This window comes from Mobula hypostoma, chromosome 21 (assembly GCF_963921235.1).
Source record: "Mobula hypostoma chromosome 21, sMobHyp1.1, whole genome shotgun sequence".
Taxonomy (NCBI): Eukaryota; Metazoa; Chordata; class Chondrichthyes; order Myliobatiformes; family Myliobatidae; genus Mobula; species Mobula hypostoma.
This window is the reverse complement of record NC_086117.1, coordinates 31,203,802-31,227,506: the sequence shown is the minus strand read 5'-3', so window position 1 is coordinate 31,227,506 and position 23,705 is coordinate 31,203,802. Positions and strand designations below refer to the sequence as shown.

General features: G+C 41.4%; 1 protein-coding gene and 1 long non-coding RNA gene across 4 annotated transcripts in view; one reads left to right on the top strand and one right to left on the bottom strand.

The window, feature by feature from the left end:
• LOC134359927 (astrotactin-2-like) overlaps positions 1 to 23,705 on the top strand; it is a 1,812,737-nt gene that overhangs the window by 964,701 nt on the left and 824,331 nt on the right. The window lies entirely within an intron of this gene.
• LOC134359699 (uncharacterized) lies at positions 1,436 to 9,131 on the bottom strand. The gene is made up of 3 exons (XR_010021176.1): positions 9,024 to 9,131; positions 2,685 to 2,750; positions 1,436 to 1,508 (listed from the first exon to the last, which is right to left on the bottom strand). It is a non-coding gene; the product is annotated as an uncharacterized LOC134359699 (long non-coding RNA).

Here is a 23,705-nt window from a genome sequence, read left to right as displayed (position 1 = left end):
ATCAACCTAACCCTTTCTTTCTACACAGCCCATAACTCTATATTTTTCTTGCATCCATGCACTTATCTAGATTCTTTTATATGCCCCTATTATATCAGCCTCTACCAGCAACCCCAGCAGTGCATTTCAGACACCTTGGTGTGTAAAAGTAAAACTAACTTTGATATCTCCCTAAACTCTCCTCCTTTCACCATAAATAGATGTCCTCTGTAATTAGCCATTGCCACCCCGGGAAAAAGGTACTGGCTGTCCATTCTGTCTATTTCTCTCATACCTTATACACTCTTATCAAGTCACCATTTATCCTTTCTCATTCCAAAGAGAAAAGCCCTGGCTCAGTCAACCTTTCCCCATAAACCTGTTCTCCAATCCAGGCAGCATCTTGGTAGATCTCCTTTGCACCTTTTCTAAAACTTTTCTGCCACGTTCTTCTTCCAATGAGGTAACCAGAACTGAACACAATATTCCAATGTTACCCTGCAGCTCTTGACTTCAATCCCTCAACTAATGAAGGCCAACACACCGTGTACTTTTGTAAGCATTTTGTCAATTTGCATGGCAACTTTGAGAGATTGGTGGATTTTGACCGCACACCCCTCTGTTCCTCCACAATGCTAAGAATCTTGCCATTAATCTTTTACTCAACCTTCAAGTTTGATCTTACAAGGTGTATCACTTCACACTTTTTCTGGATTGAACTCCATTTGCCATTTCTCCACCTAAATCTGCACCTTTCTATATCCCATTGTTTCCTATGACATGGAGAGGCAGGGTGGAGATATGTCTCCACCAAACAAAGTGTAAAGCGCTCCTTTCCTCCGCTAGCCTGCAGTCACCTTTGAGCAAAGTGTAACGCCTGCTTAGCTTCCACCCCTCCCCCCCCCAATCTGAGTTAGGTGAAGCCATGGGAACAGGTGGTGGATAGTTGTATGAGCAGGTGGTGCATGTCACAAATCTTAAGGCTGACTTATACTTCTGCGTCAAATCGACACCAATAGGTACGGCGTCGCCGCAAACCCTACGCAAAGCCTACACGGATCCCTATGCCGTAGCCTGACGTGCACCTCTCCTAAAATGTAACTACACGTCGCGGCAACGTAGATTGCAACAACTGTGATTGGTCCGCTTGGTAGCATCACATTTCCTCCTACGCTGCAATAGCTTCCCATTGGGTGACTGAAGGGCAGGGAAGGAACTCTGGCTGCAATGCTTTTCATAAAGCTTTACAGACCGCCGAAATTATAGAGGACACATTTCGCCTTTACGAAAAAGACGCTCGCTTTATACTTGTTTACCCCGAGGAAGACTACCATGACCATGAAGCCTTGCGCGGGCAGGTGTGTGCACATGTGCGACGTGCCCGAATTGCAGAGCGATGCAGATACACCAATGCACAAGTATAAAGGCTCACAACGCACGTAGGCCACTTACGTAGGTTATGGCGTCCGTTTGACGAAGAAGTATAAATCAGCCTTTACTTAAGCGACCACTGACACCCGGCAGACAATCTGTAAAGAATATTGATAATCACCCATCTTGTAAAGTCACTGCCCAGAAGAAGGCAATGGCAAACCATTTTTGTAGAACAATTTTCCAAGAATAATCATGGTCATGGAAAGACCATGATAGCCCATGTCATATAACATGACACATAACAAACAAATGAACCTATGACAACTTTCTACACTTTTAAAACTTTCTACACAGCACCACTAACTTTTGTATTATCAGTAAACTTACTGAACAACCCTCCACTTTCTCATCTAAGTCATTTATAAATATCACCAAGAGCAGGGGTCCCCGAACAGATCCCAGTGGAACACCACTAGTCATTGATCTTTAGGCAGAAAACACTATCTATTACCACACTCTACATTCTGTGGGCAAGTTCATTCTGAATCCATGCAGCTACATTTCCATGGATCCTGTGCCTCATGACTTTCAAAATGACCCTACCATGGGGAACCTTGTTGAAGGCCTCACTAAAATGCATATACACTACATCCACCACTTCACCTTCATTGATTTGTTTTGCCACTTCATCAAAAAGTCAATCAGTTTCATGAGGAATAATCTGCCTCTCTCAGACCCATGCTGACTAACCCTAATCAGACTATACTTTGTCAAATGCTCATAAACCCTGTCTCTAAGAATCCTCTCCAATAGTTTTCCTGCCACTGACATAAGAATCGGGCTTCCCTTCCTCCATCATTGACGCTGCCCTCACCCACATCTCCTCCATTTCCCTAACATCCATGCTCACCTCATCTTTCCACTGCCGTGATAGGATTCCTCTTTTCGTTACCTACCAGACCATGAGGCTCCGCATCCAAAACATCATTCTTGCAACTTCTGCCATCTGCAAAGGGATCCTACCACTAAACATATCTTTACTCTCTGCGCCCCCCCCCCCAACCATGTACAGTTGGAGTGGATGATTTTAGAAGTCACGGAACTGATTGATGTTTAGTGTTGCTGTGGAGAAGGGTTTCCCAACCTGAGGGCCACAGACTCCTTGGTTAATGTAGGGGTCCATGGCATTAAATAGGTTGGGAACCCCTGCCATGGAGAGACCATAATTGTTACAACATAAAATAATGACAATATCGAGGTCAGGCAGCATCTAGAGAATGAAAAAACAGTTGATGTTTCGGGCCAAGACCCTCCAGCTTTGTGTATTTTACCTTGGATTTCCAGCGTCTGCAGATTTTCATGTGTTTAATGAGAATATGTAGTGGATCAATACACACCTGCAAAGAAAAACATCAGAATGATGAGCTTTCAACAAATATTCACATGGAACAGTACAGCACAGGAACAGCCCTATCGACCCACAACGTTATGCCGAAGCCGCTAAAATGTAAATCAAAAAAACCCAAACACTAATCCCTTCTACCAACACCATGTCCACATTCCTCCATCGTCCTCACATCGATATGCCTATCCAAACGTCTCTTAAAAGCCTCTAATGTATTTCCCTCTTCCACCATACCAGGCTGCACATTCCAGGCATCCGCTGCTCTGAGTAAAAAAATTTTACCCTCACATCTCCTTTGAACCTATTCCCTCCCCCCCTCCCACCTCACCTTCAATGCATCTTCTCTGGTATTAGATATTTCTATCCTGGGAAAAAGGGTACCTGCTGTCTACTCTATCTATGCCTCCCATGATCTTATAAACCCCTATCAGATCTCAATGTCAATAAGACTAAGGAATTGATAGTAGATTTCAGGATAGGGAAACCAGAGGTCCATGAGCCAGTAGTCAAAGGATGGAGAGAGTCAATAACTTTAAATTCATGGGTGTCACTATCTCAGAGGACCTGTCCTGGACCCATCAAATAAATATAATTGCCAAGAAAGCACAATAGTTCCTCTACTTCCTCAGAAGTCTGCAGAGATTCGGCATGTCATCAAAAGCCTTGGTAAATTTCTACAGAGGTGTGATGGAAAGTGTGCACACTGGCTGTATTATGGCCTGGTGTGGGAACACAAATGCCTTTGAGCAGAAAATCCTACAAAAGGTAGCGGATTCAGCCCAGTACATCTTCCAACATTGAGCATATCTACATGAAATGCTGTTGCAGAAAAGCAGTATCCAACCATCAAAGATCCTCACCACACAGGCCATGCTCTTTCTCGCTGCTGCCATCAGGTGGAAAGTACAGGTGCCTGAGAACTTGCATCACCAGGTTCAAGAACTACCACTCAACCATCAAGCTCTTGAACATAAGAGGATAACTACACTCACTTAAGGAATCTTGTTATTTCATGCTCATTATTTATTGCTATTTATTTATTATCTGCACTTGCACAACTTGTTTATGATTTTCAGATCCCATTTGCAGTTACAGTTCGATTAGATTTTCTAAGTATACATGCAGCAAAAGAATCTCAGGGTTGTATGTACTCTGATACTAAATTTTACTTTATACTCCGGATGTGGCCTAACTATAGTTTTATAAAGTTGCAAAGTAACCTCTTGACTTTTGAATTCAATATTTGTTTCAGACTTTGAGCATATGTAGGAATTTAATTACATATGTAATTACAGGCCTACATTTCACTGTTTGAAGTAGAACACAGAGCTTGATCTGATATACTTTGAAGGTACACTTCTCTCTGCAGTAGAGTCCTGGAGATCATTGATAACCCTGTAAAACTATTGATTGGCTTACCCTTACACATTCTCCAGGAACCTTAGGTTCCATTACCAGACACGTATGCTCTTGTTGTTTTTGTTTTGTGACTTTCTCAGTGCCATTTCCTTTTTATACTGTTGAATTGCTCTTCAGTGACACAGCTCGAAAGCCAGTGACCAAACTTTAATACTGACCTCCAGTGATATCTGTGGAGTTAGCACGTTCTCCCTATGATTGCATGGGTTTCTTCACACATTCCAAAAACGTGCAAGCTGATAGGTTAATTGGCTGCTGTAATTTGCCTCAAGTTCTTAGTTGAGTGGTAGAAACACTGAAACGTTGATAGGAATGTGGGAGAATCAAATGATCTTTCCGTAGGATTGGTATAAGTAGGTGTTTCATGGTTGATCCAGACTCAGTGGACCAAGGGCCTGTTTCTACGTTGTGTGATATGATGACCCATGACCCATGACCCATGACCCAATGACTGAGGGACCCCAGAGTGTAAGTGCATGGTTCTATGAAAGTGGCGTTGCAGGTAGATAGGGTGGTGAAGACACCACCCAATCTCTGGCACACTGGCCTTCATCAGTAAGGGCATTGAATAAAGAAGCAGAGACATCATTCGTTGGAGCACAGGAGAATGAGGGGTGATCTTAATAGACGTGTATAAAATCATAAGGACATAGATAGGGTGAATGCATACACCCTTTCCCCAGGTTGGAGGACATAGGAATAGAGTGAGAGGGGAAAGATTTGATGGGAACCCTGCAGAGCGACTTTTTCACCCAGAGGATTACCATATATGGAGTGAACTGCCAGTGGAAGTGGTTCATCAACAACATTTATGAGGTACTTGGAGTGGTACATGGATAGAAATGTTTCGAAGGATATGCACCAAATGTAAGCAAATGGAAGTGGCTTAGATGGGAACCTTGGTTGGCATGGACCTGCTGGACTAAAGGGCCTTTTTTCATGCTCTGTGACTCTGGGCTCATTCAGGGTAGGTTGAGGGTTGGAAATTGAGATGCTTATGCAGCAATACTGCAGACTGAAACATTACTTCACTCATCAATTCACTTTGAGTCCACTTATGGAGTATGAAGAATCAGATTAAAGTTATTCCATCATGTCAGAACAAGAATTGTGTTCAGTTCTGTAAAGCACAATTTACGGAGATTAAGGCCTTGGAGACTGTACCAGGGAACAAAGTATCAGTGATGTAGAGAAATAGGAGAAGCCAGTAACATGAGGTCACAAAAAAAAAATTACGGCATAGAGGGGGCCATCCTGAAAATCTCAGGCAGAAATAGTCTGGGTTAATATCATTCTGCAGCACTTGGCCCAGTGCCTTGAAGCTTATGGGACTGTTGCCTTCAGAATGAGATGGGACTTACAGAGGTTTTTAAAATTGACATCTTCTCGGGGTCTGAAGAAGATAAAAACTGTTTCTACTAGCTGAAGGTAAACAATGAAAAGATAATTGACAAAGAAAGAGGGAGATAGGAATTTCTTTAGCTTAGTGAGTTATCCTAACATGAGATACACTTTCTATAAGAGCACTGGCAGCATTTTGAGTCTAATATATTGAATACGTACTTGAAAAAGAAGCATATGTGGGGCTCTGTGGAATGAGAAAAGGAATGAGACTGAGTAATTTGGCACAGCTATGATGGGCCAAGTGAAATCATCGTATGCTGTGTTACTTTGTGATTCATTCATCCTTCAAATTCTCTTCAACTTGGCGTGTGCGGTATAGGAGAGAGGTGAAATACATAATTGAAGCTGTTTTTAATTGCAACAAATTCTTTGGTTCGTGCTTGAAGTATCTATTACAGTTTTAAAATCTCCAGCTAAGAGGCAAATGTTTTTGGTGATATCATGGTAAGAATGCTTAACATGCTTGTATCAAATTCCCTGCTCTGCTGTTCTATGAAAACTATCAAGCATTAACATAGAACATAGAATAGTACAGCACAGTACAGGGCCTTCGGCCCACAATGTTGTGCCAACCCTTAAACCTTGCCTCCCGTATAACCCCCACCTGAAATTCCTCCATATACCTGCCTAGTAGTCTCTTAAATTTCATTAGTGTATCTGCCTCCACCACTGACTCAGGCAGTGCACTCCACACACCAACCACTCCCTGAGTAAAAAAGCTTCCTCTAATATCCCCCTTGAACTTCCCACCCCTTACCTTAAAGCCATGCCCTCTTGTATTGAGCAGTGGTGCCCTGGGGAAGAGGCGCTGGCTGTCCACTCTATCTATTCCTCTTAATATCTTGTATACCTCTATCATGTCTCCTCTCATCCTCCTTCTCTCCAAAGAGTAAAGCCCTAGCTCCCTTAATCTCTGATCATAATGCATACTCTCTAAACCAGGCAGCATCCTGGTAATTCTCCTCCGTACCCTTTCCACTGCTTCCACATCCTTCCTATAGTGAAGCAACCAGAACTGGACACAGTACTCCAAGTGTGGCCTCACCAGAGTTTTATAGAGCTGCATCATTACATCACGACTCTTAAACTCTATCCCTCAACTTATGAAAGCTAACACTCCATAAGCTTTCTTAGCTACCCTATCTACCTGTGAGGCAAATTTAAGGGATCTGTGGACATGTACATGTCCCCCCCCCCCAGACCCCTTGCTCCTCCACACTACCAAGTATCCTGCCAAATATCTGTTTGATTAGCATGGAGAGAAATCTGATACAAAGACATTAGATTTAGTAAGACAATTTTGTAATAACAATAACATTGTACTGTATTCTCAAAAAACAGGTTGTATCTGTATTACTGTATTTTGGTAAAGGAAATCAGACGAAAATGTTCAGTGGTTACAAAAATAGCGTCCATCTTTTTTTTGTGAGTTTTTCTAAAAACAAAGAGGGAAAACAACTTAATTTCTAAAATTTACCTCAAAAAATCAACAGCTCAAAAATAGTTGTCTAACTTGATGGGTGAGGTATCTATCCTACTCTTGAGATGTTCCACTACTAAATAGTGATGTCCTAATGTTTGTACTGAAGTTTTCAAGCTCTTGTTGATAAACTGTTTGTCTCTTGGTCATTGTCCCAAAAGAGGAAGAAGGATTTCACTCTCAGTCATGTTTGCCCCATCAATCTTCTTGTGACTCTGTTTGCTAATGCTGAATTCTTAGCTAAACCAATCCAATATGGTGCTGCTCACTGTCTACGCATAAACTTTAATATATGAACTACCAAACTCATGATGAGATAAACTCATGGTATTAGGAATTAAACCTAATGATTCTCTGGGAGATTGTGGGTTGGAAGAAATATTTCCTTTATTATTATACATGCAGAATTTATTTTGGATTCAGGAAAAGGCAAAGCTTGGAGATTATCCCTCTGTGTGTTGCCTCTTTAATCCTGGGTGATACTGGATGCTGATGAAAACATACAAAACCATGCTGGATATTCAGAATGATCAAATGCTATCACTAGTTGGGTTGATGACTTGAAAATGGACTTAACTGTGGACTCCACTGAGTAAATTTGGAGTTGACATCAAACAGGTAACAGCAAATCTTAACAGAGAATAGGTGCTGTATTATAAAGTTACTGGTCCACTATTCAAAGACCAGAATGATTTTGAATCCAACTATATCGTCTGGTGAATTTAATTCAAATAATTAAGTCTGAATTGGGAAGCTCTGTTGATTTGTGAAATTATCAGATTGCCATAAAACCCTGTTTGTTTAAGGACTGATCTTCAGGAAATGAAATCTATCTCCATTAACAATGGAGATGCACAGCCATGCAGTTGCCACTTACTGGTTAGTAACCTATTTGGCTCAGGGATACAAAAAGCTTGACAATAATTGCTGATTAGCATGCTCCTTAAACAATATTCAAGATTGGGTTGGGGAAGAGAACTCCATTAGGCGAATGAACTATAGACACAGAAATGTAATTATGACTCATAGGATGAATTTGCTGACATAGTTTAGTTCAAATGTAACACAAATTGTATCATGTTGAAAGAAGTGAAACAGAACAATTATTTGAAGTGTTGCTCAGAAATCTTCGCAAAGACTAAGAACCTAATGGAGAACCAGATTAGTTTATTCCCACAGGATATAGAGCAGCTAAGTGAGGATCTCTATATGGAAAGCAGTGTTTGGAATTGGTTCAGGCACAGCCAGAAAATGGCAGATACTTTCAAAACTGTGAAGGGGAGTCACACAGAAAAAAAAAGCTGGTGCCAATAAAATGTTTTGGAACAGAAAATGGAAGCTGTCAAATTAAGCAGCATAAAAACCAGGACCAACAAGCTCCAGGACAGCTTCTTCCACCAGGCCATCAGACTGCTTAATTCATGCTGACGCAACTGTATTTCTTTGTTATATTGACTATCCTGTTGTACATACTATTTATTATAAATTACTAAAAGTTGCACATTGCACATTTAGCAACATAAAGATTTTTACTCATATATATGGAGGATGTAAGTAATAAAGTCAATTCAATTCAACTCAAAATGTGAAATAAAGGGATATGTTACAGTTAATTACATTCAGTCAGCTCCAATGGGCAAACTAACATTAGTGTCCTCTCCCAGCCACATGCTCAATATCAGAGTTTTAACTACACTCAGTCACCACCAAAGGATGGGCCACATTATCTGTATGTCTGATGCCCAGTTCTTTCAGTTATACTAATAATAAGAAAGATAAATCCAGTAATCCTTCAAAAGATATCCTCAAAGCACCCTTGAAAAAAGTATAGCCATTCATGGGATTTGATTAAAATGGAGGAGAATTGTTCTGGAAGGCAGTGAGAACCTTGTGTATCAACATCAGAAGGATACAGAAGTCTAATATAAACAGACAAAGTTATGTACCTTCTCTGCTGCCTACCTGCATTGAGCTCCAACTGCCCCACAGTGGCAGACTGTGCAAATCCCATGTAGTCCTCACTGGACAGCTGAAAACCCATGATCAGACTGGACATAAATCACCTTCAGCACTGAGGGACTGCCTAAGAAGAAAATAGGTGTATTCAAAAATTTACGTTGCACTTTGATCATTTGGCAACAGGTGGTTATATCATATTTATCTGTTAAATTGGACAGTGAAGTATAAATTGAACAAAAATTACACAGTGGCAGTCAGTCATTAAACATAACAGTTTAATTATAAACTGTTCCACAATATATGTTAGATCTTGAAACTATTCTCTCAAGATTGATGTCACGGAAGCCTTTCTCCTCATCAAAACAAGAAATCAATGCATGAAGCAAGAACTGCCAAGAAAGATATTTCAGAAGCTGACAGGTTGCAGTTATGTATCAATGAATGTGGAGATATTTTTGTAATAAGAGTGCAACTGTTTATTAGTTCCAAAAGAGATTGAATTGATGCATTGAGAGGCCTGTTATTTTTATGGAAAACTATGGTTGAAGGAACAAGACCTCTTGAAATTTGAAGAAAAGAGCATATTATATTTATGATCAAAATTTAATGCATTAGTTGCTCACTACTAGATATTTTTTTCTAGTCTGTTTCATTTCTCATTTGTTCAGCATGAAATCAACCATCACTCCTGGCAGTATCTCCTAATTTGTCAAGCAAAGCAAAGCCAGCCTTTAAGAGTCTATGTTGTATCAGAGTCTATGTTGTTTATAATAGCAACTTACTGAATGTCAATCTGAAGCCAACAATCATCATGTTCAGTCAATCAACAATCTCTCAAATATAAGTGTGTTTGAATTTCAAAAAGCTGTTAAATTTGCCAGATAAATATATAATTTATCAGTATTTATTTAACATGAGATAAATCTCTACAAAGGTCAACATCAGATAACTGTAAATGTGAGGCTTTCCTCCACTGTAAAACAGTCTGTTTCCTGATAAGCAGATTGACATACAATTGAAAACATCTTCATAAAAATAGGAAAGAATATACATTTTTTTTCAAACTGCAGAGCAATGCTACATTGCTATTTCAATTACCAAGAATCCCAATTGTTTTTAATGAATTGATGAAGATATTGCTCAGACTTTGGTACATTTTGTTTTAAATTGAAACAGTTAAGTCAAGATTATGTCATTTAACTATATACATGCATATCGCCAAATGAGACAATATTTCTCCGAACAAGGGTATAAAACACAGTAGTATACATAACACACAATCACTTATGAAAATAAGGATAAAATCTACAGAAGAATTACGCATAAATAAACAAACTGGTGTGTAAATTAAATATTGTATAATACAGAACAGATTAACCAGTTAACCATTGACAGTGACACTTAAAACACACATAGAAAATGTGCATGTTTATTTTACAATGTGCATGCATGGGATACCACTGGGTTATGTTGAACTGCATCATATATTTTAAAGCTTGGCTAAGGCAATCAATCAGTGTTCTTTCATTATCTCTTTGTCTTTCCATGAAACCGCACAGTCCCAAATGACATTATAGTCATTTACAGTCCCAAGTGATTATAGACATTTCGCCATCTTAAAGTATAATCCTTTACATGGGTACTTTCATTATAGTTTCACTGCAGGCTTCACTCTCTAAAGATTTCAAGGTTACCTTTGATATCTTTCAAGGCATGGAAAATTGTAACACCGGGTGAGATCTGATCATTCGTAATTCCCAAAATCCAAAACATGCTACACGCATGTCATAAATCTGTTGACTAAAGCATCACTTCACTGCTAATGTACACATACAAATATCAAATCGTTCACCACATAATGCTTGTCCATTCTGTGAGTTATGCATACAGTTTTCTTTATCATTCTATTATCATGTATTGCGTTGTACTGCTCTGCAAAGTTAACAAATTTCAAGACATATGCTGGTGATATTAAACCTTATTCTGATTCTACTGCTGTTCAATGTTTTCCACCCTGTAATCCAGAGTAATGTCTGTCACTACAACCTGTTTGAAAGATCATTTGTGATGACACATTTGAGAATCCAACAAATGGGGAACAGAAAAGTCTTGCCCCTTTCATTTCTGCCAAATGAAGAAATACCATTTATTTTATACAGATCTGACTTTTGAATTCAGTTTCCAGTGATAATAAGTTCTGAAGCAATTCTACTAAGGCTACCCTGCTTCTTTCTGGAATCACCCTTTTACGGCCAAGCTGCGAGCTGCTTCTGCCAGTTTACTAGATTGCAGGTGACGTGTGCCTCAACACAAATGACTTGCTTATTCCCATTTCTATGCCTTGTCTTCATTTCAAAACTCTCCATAAAACCATATCAATTCAACTGAAAGGGGACAATTTCTATTTCCTCTTAGCTCTCCAGGATATCTTAAAGTGCTCCGTATAAAATATATTGCTGTTTGAGTGTGGTCATTGTTTCCATGCAGACAATCGCAGCAAGACAGTCAAAACATTAGGTTTTTTTGTAGCACTAACTGAGGGATAAAAACTGACCAGTGAACCGAGAGAATTTTTCCCACTGCTGTTTGTAAAGTACAATATAATGATTATGTCCACCCAACTAGGAAATGGTTTTATTCGTCATCCAGGGTTCATCTTGTCTCATCTTGGTGCCCCACTGCTTTGTTGGCTCTGAAAATCTATTTTCTTTGGAGCTTAAATTCACAAGCTTCTGAAGTAATAAAACAGCAACCCCAAAATGTTAAGATTAGTAGTTGTGTACCATTCCTTTACCATTTCTTACATATGATCCCTATCATTTTATCCTCTTTTCTGCATTTCAATGCATTTTTCTGATTCTTCGGACTTTATAAATGCAAAGGATTTAAAGATCTAATGCAATTAAAGAATGAATTTGACAATAGAAAGAAATTGTTTAAATTTAAGATTGAGGCTAATGGTCATTATTTCAAACAGACCTTTGCTCCTATTAATTACAGTCAATAATACCATGGATTATTGATGTATAAGCCAATGAAAATTTGGGATAGCTGTGCACATACAGGCAAATAACCTCTTCCTCAATGTCAACAAAACAAAGGAGATGGTTTTTGACTTCAGGAGAACTCACTTCCCTCGTTACATTCACAGCACAACACTGGAAAGTGTAAGCAGTTTCAAACTCCTGAGAATCCCCATCTCACACAACCTCTCAGTCCCAGAACACATTCTACACATAGGAAAGCTCACCAATGCCTCTGCTGTCGAGAAGGCTGAAGAAAGCTGGACTATGTACATCTATACTCACATCATTCTACAGATGTGCAGCAGAGAGCATCCTAACAAGCTGCATCAAACTGCATGGAATGGAAGTTGCACTGGGGTGGACAGGAAGGCTCTACAATAGGAAGTCAAATCTGTCCAATGCATCACTGGCACCAACCTACCTTCCATCAAAGACATATATAGAGATAGGTGCCGGAAAAGGGCCAGTAACTCCCACTAAGGATTGCACTCACCCTATTCATGGACGGTTTGTCCCATGGCCATCAGGGAGGAGACTACAGAGTTTCTGTGCCAGGAAAACCAGACTCAAAAACAGTTACTTTCCCCCATCAGTAAGACTATTCAACATCTCCACCCACTAATCCACTCCTCCACACCCCCAACTACCACTACTTTACCACTTCCTTATGTACAGGCACTCCAGTGCCAAGCATCACTTTGTGGGCATATAATCAATCTATGTACTGTTACGAGAATACACATAAAGTTAAGATGTTTGCTGGCCTGGGTTAGCATCAGTGGCATCAGCAGTTGGTCTGCCACCTGCCCTCAGGGGAAGGAGAGATAAGGAACAATGGAGCAGCGTCTGGAGATGTGTAATGAAGGAATGTGGGAGAGAGAGCTGTCTGGAGCGGCTCCCCTCTTTGAACCTTGAACTGTTTGAAGTGATGGACAGGCGATACCCCAGCAGGGGGATAAAAAGGGACAGGTTCGCTAAGACGGACACACACGCCACCCGAGGTAACGAGACCCTGGAAGCGGTGCGCCTCTCACGAGTGGGTGAGAAGTGCCAGACAACGACAAGGGTGGAAAGGTACGATCAGCGGGAACCCGGTGTGTGTCCGCCCTTGCCTGGGTGCCGGGTTCACTGCAGAGGATCGACCGCATCTGGAGGAGGGGTCACAGTCGGTGACCTCAGGTGACATCACCAAGGACCCGCCCAAAAGCTGTTTGTGAGCCATCTCGCTGGTCTGTGAGCCATCTTGCTGGTCTGTGAGTGAAGCAGTGTTCTGAATGATCAGTTGTTCCTATTCTATCTCTCTCTTCCCCCACCTTGTCCATCGCCATGGCAACGATTACTGCGAACTGAACTACTAACTGGACTGAACTTTGAGTCATTTTGAAATTGGTCATTTACCCCTAGACAACGATAGAGCTTGATTGATGCTGTTATCTTAATGCTGTGCACATGTGTGTTTATCATCACTGAACTGTTGCATTTATTATCCTTTCGATTACTGTGTTGCTTGTTTCTTTAATAAAACTTTCTTAGTTCTAGTACTCCAGACTCCAACTGAGTGATCCATTTCTGCTGGTTTGGCAACCCAGTTACGGGGTACGTAACATAAGTGGGGGCTCGTCCGGGATTTTGAACGCTAAATTTGGGACGGAGTAAATTGATTGGGTTAAAATTCCCGAAAGAAAGAAAGGACAAACAGCAGAAATGGAGGTTGAGGAATTTATAAAGGCGCCGACCTTGGAGGCATTAGAGGATGCCAGGAAATCGGAATTGATAGCTGTGGCCAAACGGGTGAATCTTGCTAAGGTGAAGTCGACAATGAGGAGAGAGGAGATACACAGAGCTATTGTAGAGCACTATGTATCTAAAGGTGTGTTTCCCCAAGGTGAGCTGGGGGTGGTGTCTATTGAAAAACCTGCTGGAGACGCGGTACAGGTACAGCTTGAAAAACTGAGACTCGAGCACGAGTTCCGGGTACGGCAGTTAGAACATGAAGAGAAGCAGTTAGAAAGGCAGGAGAGAGAGTTAGAAAGGCAGGAGAAAGAGAGAGAGTTAGAAAGGCAGGAGAAAGAGAGAGAGTTAGAAAGGCGGGAGAGAGAGAAAGAGGTAGAAAGGCAAGAGAGAGAGAGACAGTTGGAGAGAGAAGAGAGAGAGAGGGACAGACAGTTGGAGAGAGAGGAGAAACAGAGGGAAAGGGAATTTGAGCTGGAGAAGTTAAAGATAAGGGCCGAGCAGGGGCTCGTGCCGAACCAAGGTGGAGGGTTCCGGGCGACCCAGGAGGTAAGGCTGGTTCCCCCTTTTGACGATACCGACGTGGATCGGTACTTTCTCCACTTCGAAAAGGTGGCTATAAGTCAGGAATGGCCGAGGGATAAGTGGGTTGTTTTACTTCAGAGTGTACTGAAAGGGAAGGCCCAACAAGCTTACTCCGCTTTATCCGCGGAAGATGCCCAGAAGTATGAGGTGGTGAAGGAGGCCATCCTCAGGATTTATGAGTTGGTCCTGGAGGCATACCGGCAGAGGTTCTGGAATGCGAGGAAGCGGTGGGACCGCACGTATTTGGAGTTTGCTCGTGAGATGCAAACATATTGTGAGCGTTGGTGCGCCTCGAAGGGGGTAGAGGGGGATTATGACAGACTGCTGCAGCTGATTCTGATTGAGCAGTTTAAAGGTTGTGTCCCTGAGGGTATGAGACCCTACCTCGATGAGAAAGAGGCAGCCACGTTAGCCGCAACTGTTAAGTTAGCGGATGAGTATGCGTTGACGCATAAAATGAAGTTTGCCCCGAGTAAAGGCTACCAGAAGGGTAGTCAGGACGGAGGGGAGAGTCCGCCGGAAAAGTCAGAAAGTAAGCCGGGGACTAGTGAAAAGGATAAGGTAGACCGGGAGCAGTCTGGTAGGAAGTCTCCTGGGGTCGTCTGTTATAATTGTGGGAAAGCCGGACACTTTGCGTCCAGGTGCTTTGCCCCAAGGAAGGAGACGGGGAAAGGAAAAGCGGAAATTTTGAATGGCTGTATTGAGCTGTTAAGCGAACCGCTAGGGAAGGACAGGTCTGAAAAAGTCCAGGAAGGGCGCGAGAGGTTTATCTCGGCCGGACTGGTGTCAGTGAAGGAGAGGTTAAAACCAGTTCCAGTGCGGATCTGGAGAGACACGGGAGCGTGTCAGTCACTAATACTGAAGAGTGTATTAGAGTTTAGCTCAGAGACCCAGACTGGGGAGGTAGAGGTCAAAGGTGTTGGGGAAGGGACAGAGTCAGTCCCTTTGCACCAGATACATTTACAGAGCAACCTGGTCTCTGGACTAGTCACGATCGGGGTGAGGTCCGAATTACCGATGAAAGACGTGGAAGTCTTGCTCGGTAATGACATCGCCGGAGGAATCGTGTTCCCAGTCGTGAGATTGACGGGTCAGCCTGCCAGCATGGAGGCCCCGCCCGCGATGGTGAATTTGGCTGAAACATTTCTGCCAACCTTGTATGAGACAGGGTGTAGTGAGATAAGAGGTAGTGAGGGAGCTGGGACGGACGTAGCAGTAGCCAGGAAAAAATTTGTGCAGACGCAGGAGCGAGACGAGGGGCTGATGGTTTTTGCCGAGACCGCTCTCTCTGACACAGCCTTGACAAGCTATTGTGCGGATGAGGAGGTGCTAAGGAAGAAAGGGAAATCAAGGACAGTATCCGCAGATGAGGAGTGGGGGGTGGTGCAAAAGAGTTATGAGGATGAGGTTTTTAACATGGCCCACGAGGTACCCCCCGGTGGACATTTTGCGGTGCTGGAGGAAACAGTTGGTGGAATCATGAAAGAGATTTACCGGCTGCCCAGGGGGAAGAATGTTATTGATCATGACCGACGCGAACTGAGACGGTCACCGGCTTTTGATATGCTAACAAACCTAGTCGGTGTTAGCGTGGAAATCAATGAAGCTAGGGGCCCCCTGTTAAGAGAAAAGAACCATTTTGAAAAGATTAGGATGGGATCGGTCAGATGGGAGAAGGCTATTGTTTTGGCCAGGTCTACTGATAAGGTCTCTCCCTTAATCCCCGAAGGAGTAATTAAACGACTCGCACCCATGTGTTTGATTGTCCCGAGGAAATGCAAAGAACTGGGACGTTGGGTGATTGTGGTTACAATAGGGCAGCCAAGTAAACAACACCCATATTTTTCGAGTAATTCAGTGACTAAAGGGCTGATGAACACAGAGGTGTGTATTGGCAATTTAACACGGCTGTCTGAAGCCAGTTTGATAGTGAACCTTGAAAAAAATGAATTCGGCCACACGAGGGTCACTTACCTGGGAATTGTGGTGACACAGGGGCAGCTGGCAGCGATGCAAGCTACAGTGCAGGCTATCGCTGACCTCCCAACCCCGACAGACAAGAGGGCCCTCAGAAGGCTTTTGGAGATGGTGGGGTACTGCAGGAAGTTTTGCAATAACTCTGCGGTCAATACCCGTCCCCCTCCTACTAAGCCCTTGCGAGAGAAAATTGAGTCGGAATGGGACGACCCTTGTTGTTGTGGTCCGGGACAAAACCAAATGAGAGGTTACATTGGTCGCAATTCATCAGTGTTTTTGGCCACTATGAAGTTTGCTGAGTTGGAGCCTGGTCTAAGGGATTATTAATAACACGTGTAAAAGGAACAGAAAATGTGATGACTGTCTGTCAAGGTGTTGACAGCTTCAAATTCTCTGTATTAGCTAAATAACTGTTAAAGATGTATATTGTGTATGTATCCGATAATGTAGTCATGTTTGTAATTTTTACCTCCCGGTAAAAATCCTTAAAGGGGGGAAGTGTTACGAGAATACACATAAAGTTAAGATGTTTGCTGGCCTGGGCTAGCATCAGTGGCATCAGCAGTTGGTCTGCCACCTGCCCTCAGGGGAAGGAGAGATAAGGAACAATGGAGCAGCGACTGGAGATGTGTAATGAAGGAATGTGGGAGAGAGAGCTGTCTGGAGCGGCTCCCCTCTTTGAACCTTGAACTGTTTGAAGTGATGGACAGGCGATACCCCAGCAGGGGGATAAAAAGGGACAGGTTCGCTAAGACGGACACACACGCCACCCGAGGTAACGAGACCCTGGAAGCGGTGCGCCTCTCACGAGTGGGTGAGAAGTGCCAGACAACGACAAGGGTGGAAAGGTACGATCAGCGGGAACCCGGTGTGTGTCCGCCCTTGCCTGGGTGCCGGGTTCACTGCAGAGGATCGACCGCATCTGGAGGAGGGGTCACAGTCGGTGACCTCAGGTGACATCACCAAGGACCCGCCCAAAAGCTGTTTGTGAGCCATCTCGCTGGTCTGTGAGCCATCTTGCTGGTCTGTGAGTGAAGCAGTGTTCTGAATGATCAGTTGTTCCTATTCTATCTCTCTCTTCCCCCACCTTGTCCATCGCCATGGCAACGATTACTGCGAACTGAACTACTAACTGGACTGAACTTTGAGTCATTTTGAAATTGGTCATTTACCCCTAGACAACGATAGAGCTTGATTGATGCTGTTATCTTAATGCTGTGCACATGTGTGTTTATCATCACTGAACTGTTGCATTTATTATCCTTTCGATTACTGTGTTGCTTGTTTCTTTAATAAAACTTTCTTAGTTCTAGTACTCCAGACTCCAACTGAGTGATCCATTTCTGCTGGTTTGGCAACCCAGTTACGGGGTACGTAACAGTACGCAAGTTACCTTGTGCAATTATATTTATGGTGTTTATTTTGTTATGTTGTTTATCTTGTTGTGCTTTTTTTGTGCTGCACTGGATGTGGAGTAACAATTATTTTGTTCTCCTTACACTTGTATACTGGAAATGATATTAAACAGTTTTGAATCTCTTGGCCCACCAAGTATGCACCAGCTATTAATCACTCATTTACACATGCTATTTCATTCTACTGACATTCGTATCAGTCATCCACAAATTGTCCCCATCCTTTTCATTCTCAGGAGAGCTCATAGTGGCCAACTCACCCACAAATATTGAGGTGTGGGACTAAGCTAGGGCATGTGGAGGAAACCCATGCAAGGATAGAGAGAACATGCAAACTCCACTTCGATAGCATTGGAGATCACAGCTAAACCAAATTGCAAAGTCTGTGGGGCATAGTTCTATAATCTAGACCACTATACATAAAGTTTATAAATTTTTATTTTAAGCTAGATAATCTCAAATGAATCTATGTCAAATCTTTAAGATGCAACTTTATGTACTGTATCACTGAACTAATTGGCAAGATCGAAACTGGTTTCTTATTACTTTCCCAGTAGCACCAAGTGGAAAGCTGTGTGTGAGTGGATGTTGGAGATCAACTGTTGACACCATCTGTTCCATTGCGAGTTGATGCTCATAGTGTTAGCTTAGTTATGTAGAACTGACAGCTTGGCAGGATACCAGATGGCCTTTGGTGACTGTCCACCTCTCTGCATAAACCTGTGGGACCAAAAATGATAATGTCTCTTGCATGTAACAGTGACTTAAACATTTTATTTGGAAAGGTGTCAGAATTGACTTTGGCAGGTTTGAATAGGAAGTAAAGAAAAAAAATCTATCAACAAGCTTTCTGACCACATAAGGAGGAATTGAAAGAAAATCATTTTCTTTAAGCCCTGTTTCCTACAGCCATGTAGAAAGGAATTAGTCGCAGGAGATTTGTGTTGGAGATCACTGTGACTCACTGACACAGAGGGAAGAGGCCATTTCCAATTTATGAAATAATGCCGTTAATTCCATGACTCAGAAATGATGAGCAATTCAAGTTGGTATTTAAAATTGATAATTAGTTTGCATGTAGAAATAAAGGCCTGGAAGGTGTGACAATAATCTCTATTTATTGATCCAGTGCCCTTTGATGCTCTGTACTTATCCAGGTTCACAATAACAATATCATAAAGCAGAGAATGCAACAATATAGAGCAGCAGAAACATGGTCTGCTTTGATAGTACGGACTTCCTCCATATAATGTTACCTGCTCATTGTTACCAAATAACTAACAAATCAATTCTCCCAATTGATCACTGTCCTAAAAACACTTTCAAGAATGATTTTTCATTGTTTCAAAATTCATACTATATATTTGATACGCAAAAGAACAATCTGCTAGAAAAACTTGAGCTTTGGTTAAAATAATTTTGAACTTGAGTTGCATATGTGTTTAAATGGTGTGATTCAAAACTGCCAATTTTGACAAAGGATTTAAATTACAAGATTTAAAAACTGCAGATCAAGTCTAAATGAATGTCCTTACGTTGATTCGATTGAATGGCGTCAAATTGAAGGGGGTTAAAGATTATTGGGAGAAGGAAGGAGAATGGAGTTGAGAGGGAAAATAAATCAGTCATGATAGAATGGCAGAGTAGACTTAATGGGCCAAATGGTCTAATTCTGCTCCTCTATATTATAGTCTTATGGAACGGATTGTCACTCAGTTCTTGCAGCTTTCAGCTCTTTATTTGCTACCTTTGCAGGAATAGGAATTAGAAGAGACATATAATGAATAATTGATCCGTTAACATAAGTGCTACACTATCAAACATGAAAAACTACTCTTCAAAATGTTGATAATTTCATCAGTAGAACAAAAGTGAATTAATATATTGATTTCAAAGGCAAGGGCAAATTGCTAACAAAGAATAGCAAATATGGAGTCATCAACAAAAGGTAAGAATTAAAATCCATAACATTTCAGGAATAAGCACTTTTAGGTGGGGTTGATTGTTTTCGCTGAAACATCCCATTTCCTGGGATTTTGCTTATTTACTTATTGAAAGAACTTCTTATTGCTGTTTCTGTTCTATTAAATTGAATTATTTCTAAGACAAATACAGGGAATGAAAATGTGCTTCAGAAGTGAGTCATTCTTGAGGATAAGGAGAGTTCTTCTACATCTTAATCTGCTAATTTCTAAAACACATTTACAGTTGGGCAGAATCTTGAATTTCTGTGTTAAAGTTATATTGTTTAATTTACCAATATGTTTGACAGATCTTTTTCCATCCATTCACAGTCAGAAATGAAAAAAAAAGATGCAGCATAACAAATTATATAATGCTTGCATGCTGTGAAGTTATGATCGAGATCATAACTCTGTTGGTCCCTTCTCCAGATTAAGAAAGAATGGTATCTGTGCTGTTGTTGGTCTTTTATTGAGAGTGTGAATCTTCAGTTTCAGAATAGATAATTATATTTTTGGAATGGTAAAAGCTACATGTGAAGATACATTTCATAAAATGTAGCAAAATAATCATTGTATCTCCGAGGACCTCGTGGTCTGTACACACCAGCTGTGTGGTGAAAAAGGCACAACAGCATCTCTTTCACCTCAGATAGCTGAGGAAGTTTGGTATGGGCCCCTAAATCCTTAGAACTTTCTACAGGGCCACAATTGAGACCATCCTGGCTGGCTGCATCACTGCCTGGTATAGGAACTGTACCTCCCTTAATCATAGGGTTCTGCAGAGAGTGGTGTGGACAGCCCAGCGCATCTGTAGTTGTGAACTTCCCATGATTCAGGATATTTACAAAGACTGGTGTGTAAAAAGGGCCCAAAGGATCATTGGGGACCCGAGTCACCCCAACCACAATCTATTGCAGCTGCTACCATCTGGGAAACGGTACCGCAGCATAAAAGCCAGGACCAATAGGCTCCAGGACAGCTTCTTCCACCAGGCCATCAGACTGATTAACTCACGTTGATTAGAGTGTATTTCTATGTTACATTGACTGTTCTATTTATTATAAATTACTATGATTGCACATTGCACATTTAGATGGAGATGTAACGTAAGGATTTTTACTCATGCATGTGAAGGATGCAAGAAATAAAGTCAATTCAATTCAATTCAAGGAAAGAGATAGGAAATGTTTTTAGCACTAGAGATCACAAACTGCTATCAAGCAGAAATTTATAATCCCTCTCTCTTTGCTCTTTGGGTCATGCCCGTGCAAGCTTGATCACTGACTGAGAGCTGAGCATCTCCTTGACTGGTCAAAAACCAAAATAAGCTATATCTCAGGTGTAGGATGAAAAACTGATACTCAAGTTATGGTACTATGTGATCAACTGATGATAAAAAAGAAAGAATGGTAGGTTAAACAATATATTATAGCACTTAGAGGTGTACAAGATAATGAGAGGCATTGGTCATGTGGATAGTCAGAGGCTTTTTCCCAGGGCTGAAATGACGAGCACAAGAGTGCATAGTTTTAAGGTGCTTGGAAGTAGATACAGAGTAGATGTCAGAGGTAAGTTTTTTTTTTACGCGGAGAGTGGTGAGTGCGTGAAATGGGCTGCAGGCAGTGGTAGTGGAGGCGGAAATGATAGGGTCTTTTAAGAGACTCCTGGATAGGTATATGGAGCTCAGAAGAATTGAGGGCTATGGGTAAGCCTAGATAGTTCTAAGGTAAGGACATGTTTGGCACAGCTTTGTGGGCTGAAGGGCCTGTATTGTGCTGTAGGTTTTCTGTGTTTCTATGTTTCTAAATCCTGGTCCTGTTTCGACCACCAATAGTTATGTAAATGACTCCCTGATGCTGGGTTTAGAAACATATCAGGTGATTTAATAATGGTAATCATGGGAAAGTTGCAGATGCTGGAAATCCAAAGCAACACACACAAAATGCTGGAGGAACTCAGCAGGTCAGGCAGAACGTACAGAAATTAATAAACAGTCGAAGTTTTGGGATGCGACTTCTTCAGGGCTGAGAAGGAAGGGGGAAGATGCCAGAATAAAAAGGTGGGGGGAGAGAAGGGAGGCTAGCTGAAAGGTGACAGGTGGTTGGGAAAGGTCAAGGGCTGGAGAAGAAGGAATCTGATAAGGAGGGGACAATAGGAGACCTTTTACCTTTGCTCAGCTGCCGATTACGTACTTCCCCCGGGTCCCCTCCTCCTTCCCTTTCCCCTGTGGTCCACTCTCCTCTCCTATTAGATTCCTTCTGCTCCAGCCCTTGACCTTTTCCACCCAGCTTCACCTATCCCCTTCCAGCAAGCCTCCTTCCCCTCCTCCTATCTTTTATTCTGGCATCTTCCCCCTTCCTTCTCAGGCCTGAAAAAGGGTCTTGGCCTGAAACGGCAACTGTTCATTAATTTCCGTGCCTGCTGCCTGACCTACTGAGTTCCTTCAGCATGTCTTGTGTGTTGGTTTGATAACTGTATCTGGCAAAATGCAGGAAATGTTATGTAGCTCTTAGAGCTGGGAATATTTTGAACTAACTGGGCAATGCTTTATATAAAAATAAACACTTGTGATTTCTATGGCCTTGTGTACTCTTCTGGATTATCATTTATTTTTCGTAAAGCTTGTTTGCAACCTTCAGCATTGCTTTTTATCAACATTTCCAGGTGAGCTCTGCTATCAGTTAATGGTATAATGGAAAGCTGAAGTAAAACAATCTGACATGTGGGTAGGAGAAATGAACAATAAAACATCAATCTTAGTATCTAAGGATATGTATTTAAAAGTGAATAATGAAAAGTAAACAAAACTATTAATATTTAAAGCCTTGTGAATCTTTATCACACATTATTTCTAATCATAGTCACTTTTATCAATAAGCAACTCGAACTTGGGATTTTCATCAAACTGAGACAACTTATTGACTTTACAATGCTTTACAGGATCAGTGTTGGTAAATAATTGATTCTCAGCCTTACGTTACAATTTCTAAAGACTTCCATGAGACAAAATGGAGTTTAACAAAAAAGAGTTTTAAAAAACTCAATGCAGAATATGTTCACTTTTGAAACAATGGTGTTTGGACTTCAATTTGCACTTGTCAGCTGCTTTTTGTCATATTATAAGAGAGTCTTAAAACAAGATTGAGGCTCCTTCCCCCAAGGGTTTATCATCTTCACACAACCTACAACTGTTCACTAAGCTGTCAATCAAACCAAGTATTCCAATGATTTTCCTTCATGAGCCAAGGCACAGGGTGTAACAGCAGGGAGGCTATGGTAGAGCTGTTTGCAAGCTACCTTTACTTTTGGCCACAATATTATAGGAATAATGTGACTGATATAGAGAGGGTTTTGAGGAAAATTGAGGATATTGCATGGACAAGAGAATCTCATCTCATGTCCTGATTGGATGGGTTGAGTTTGCTTTCTTTGTAACAAGGGAGGCTGGGGGAGATGTACATGCCATCTACAAATTGCAGCCCAGGCAGGATAGTCTAAATAGCCTTCACTTTGATTCTCCCTCTAAAGAAACACACTTTCATATTGCTGATTACACACAGCACAGTATTTTCCATGATGGGCCAGATTGTTCTGTGGGAATAATAGTGAGGATCCATCATTATTGGGGAATACATTGGATGACTTTTGATAAATGAAAATTAAATCATGAAAATAGGAAATTGTTGGCCAAGTTGCCATACTGTAATGTTTGTGCTGTTCTGGTATCTCAGTAAGAGCTTCGTCATTGATTGATAAACCTTTAGCTCCACCATTTACAAAAACAAGGAAAGCAATTATGCTGGAAAGGCAGCATCTACAAATTGCCCTTTTCATAAAGAAAAATAACTAATCAATATCAGAAACCATTTGGGGGTCCTTATTCCATAGTAACAAAGTTTGTCTTGATTTGTCTGCAAATAGGAACTCTATTTTGAAAAGTTACTTCATAACGAAAAACTTTCAAAACCACGCATTTTAATATTTTTT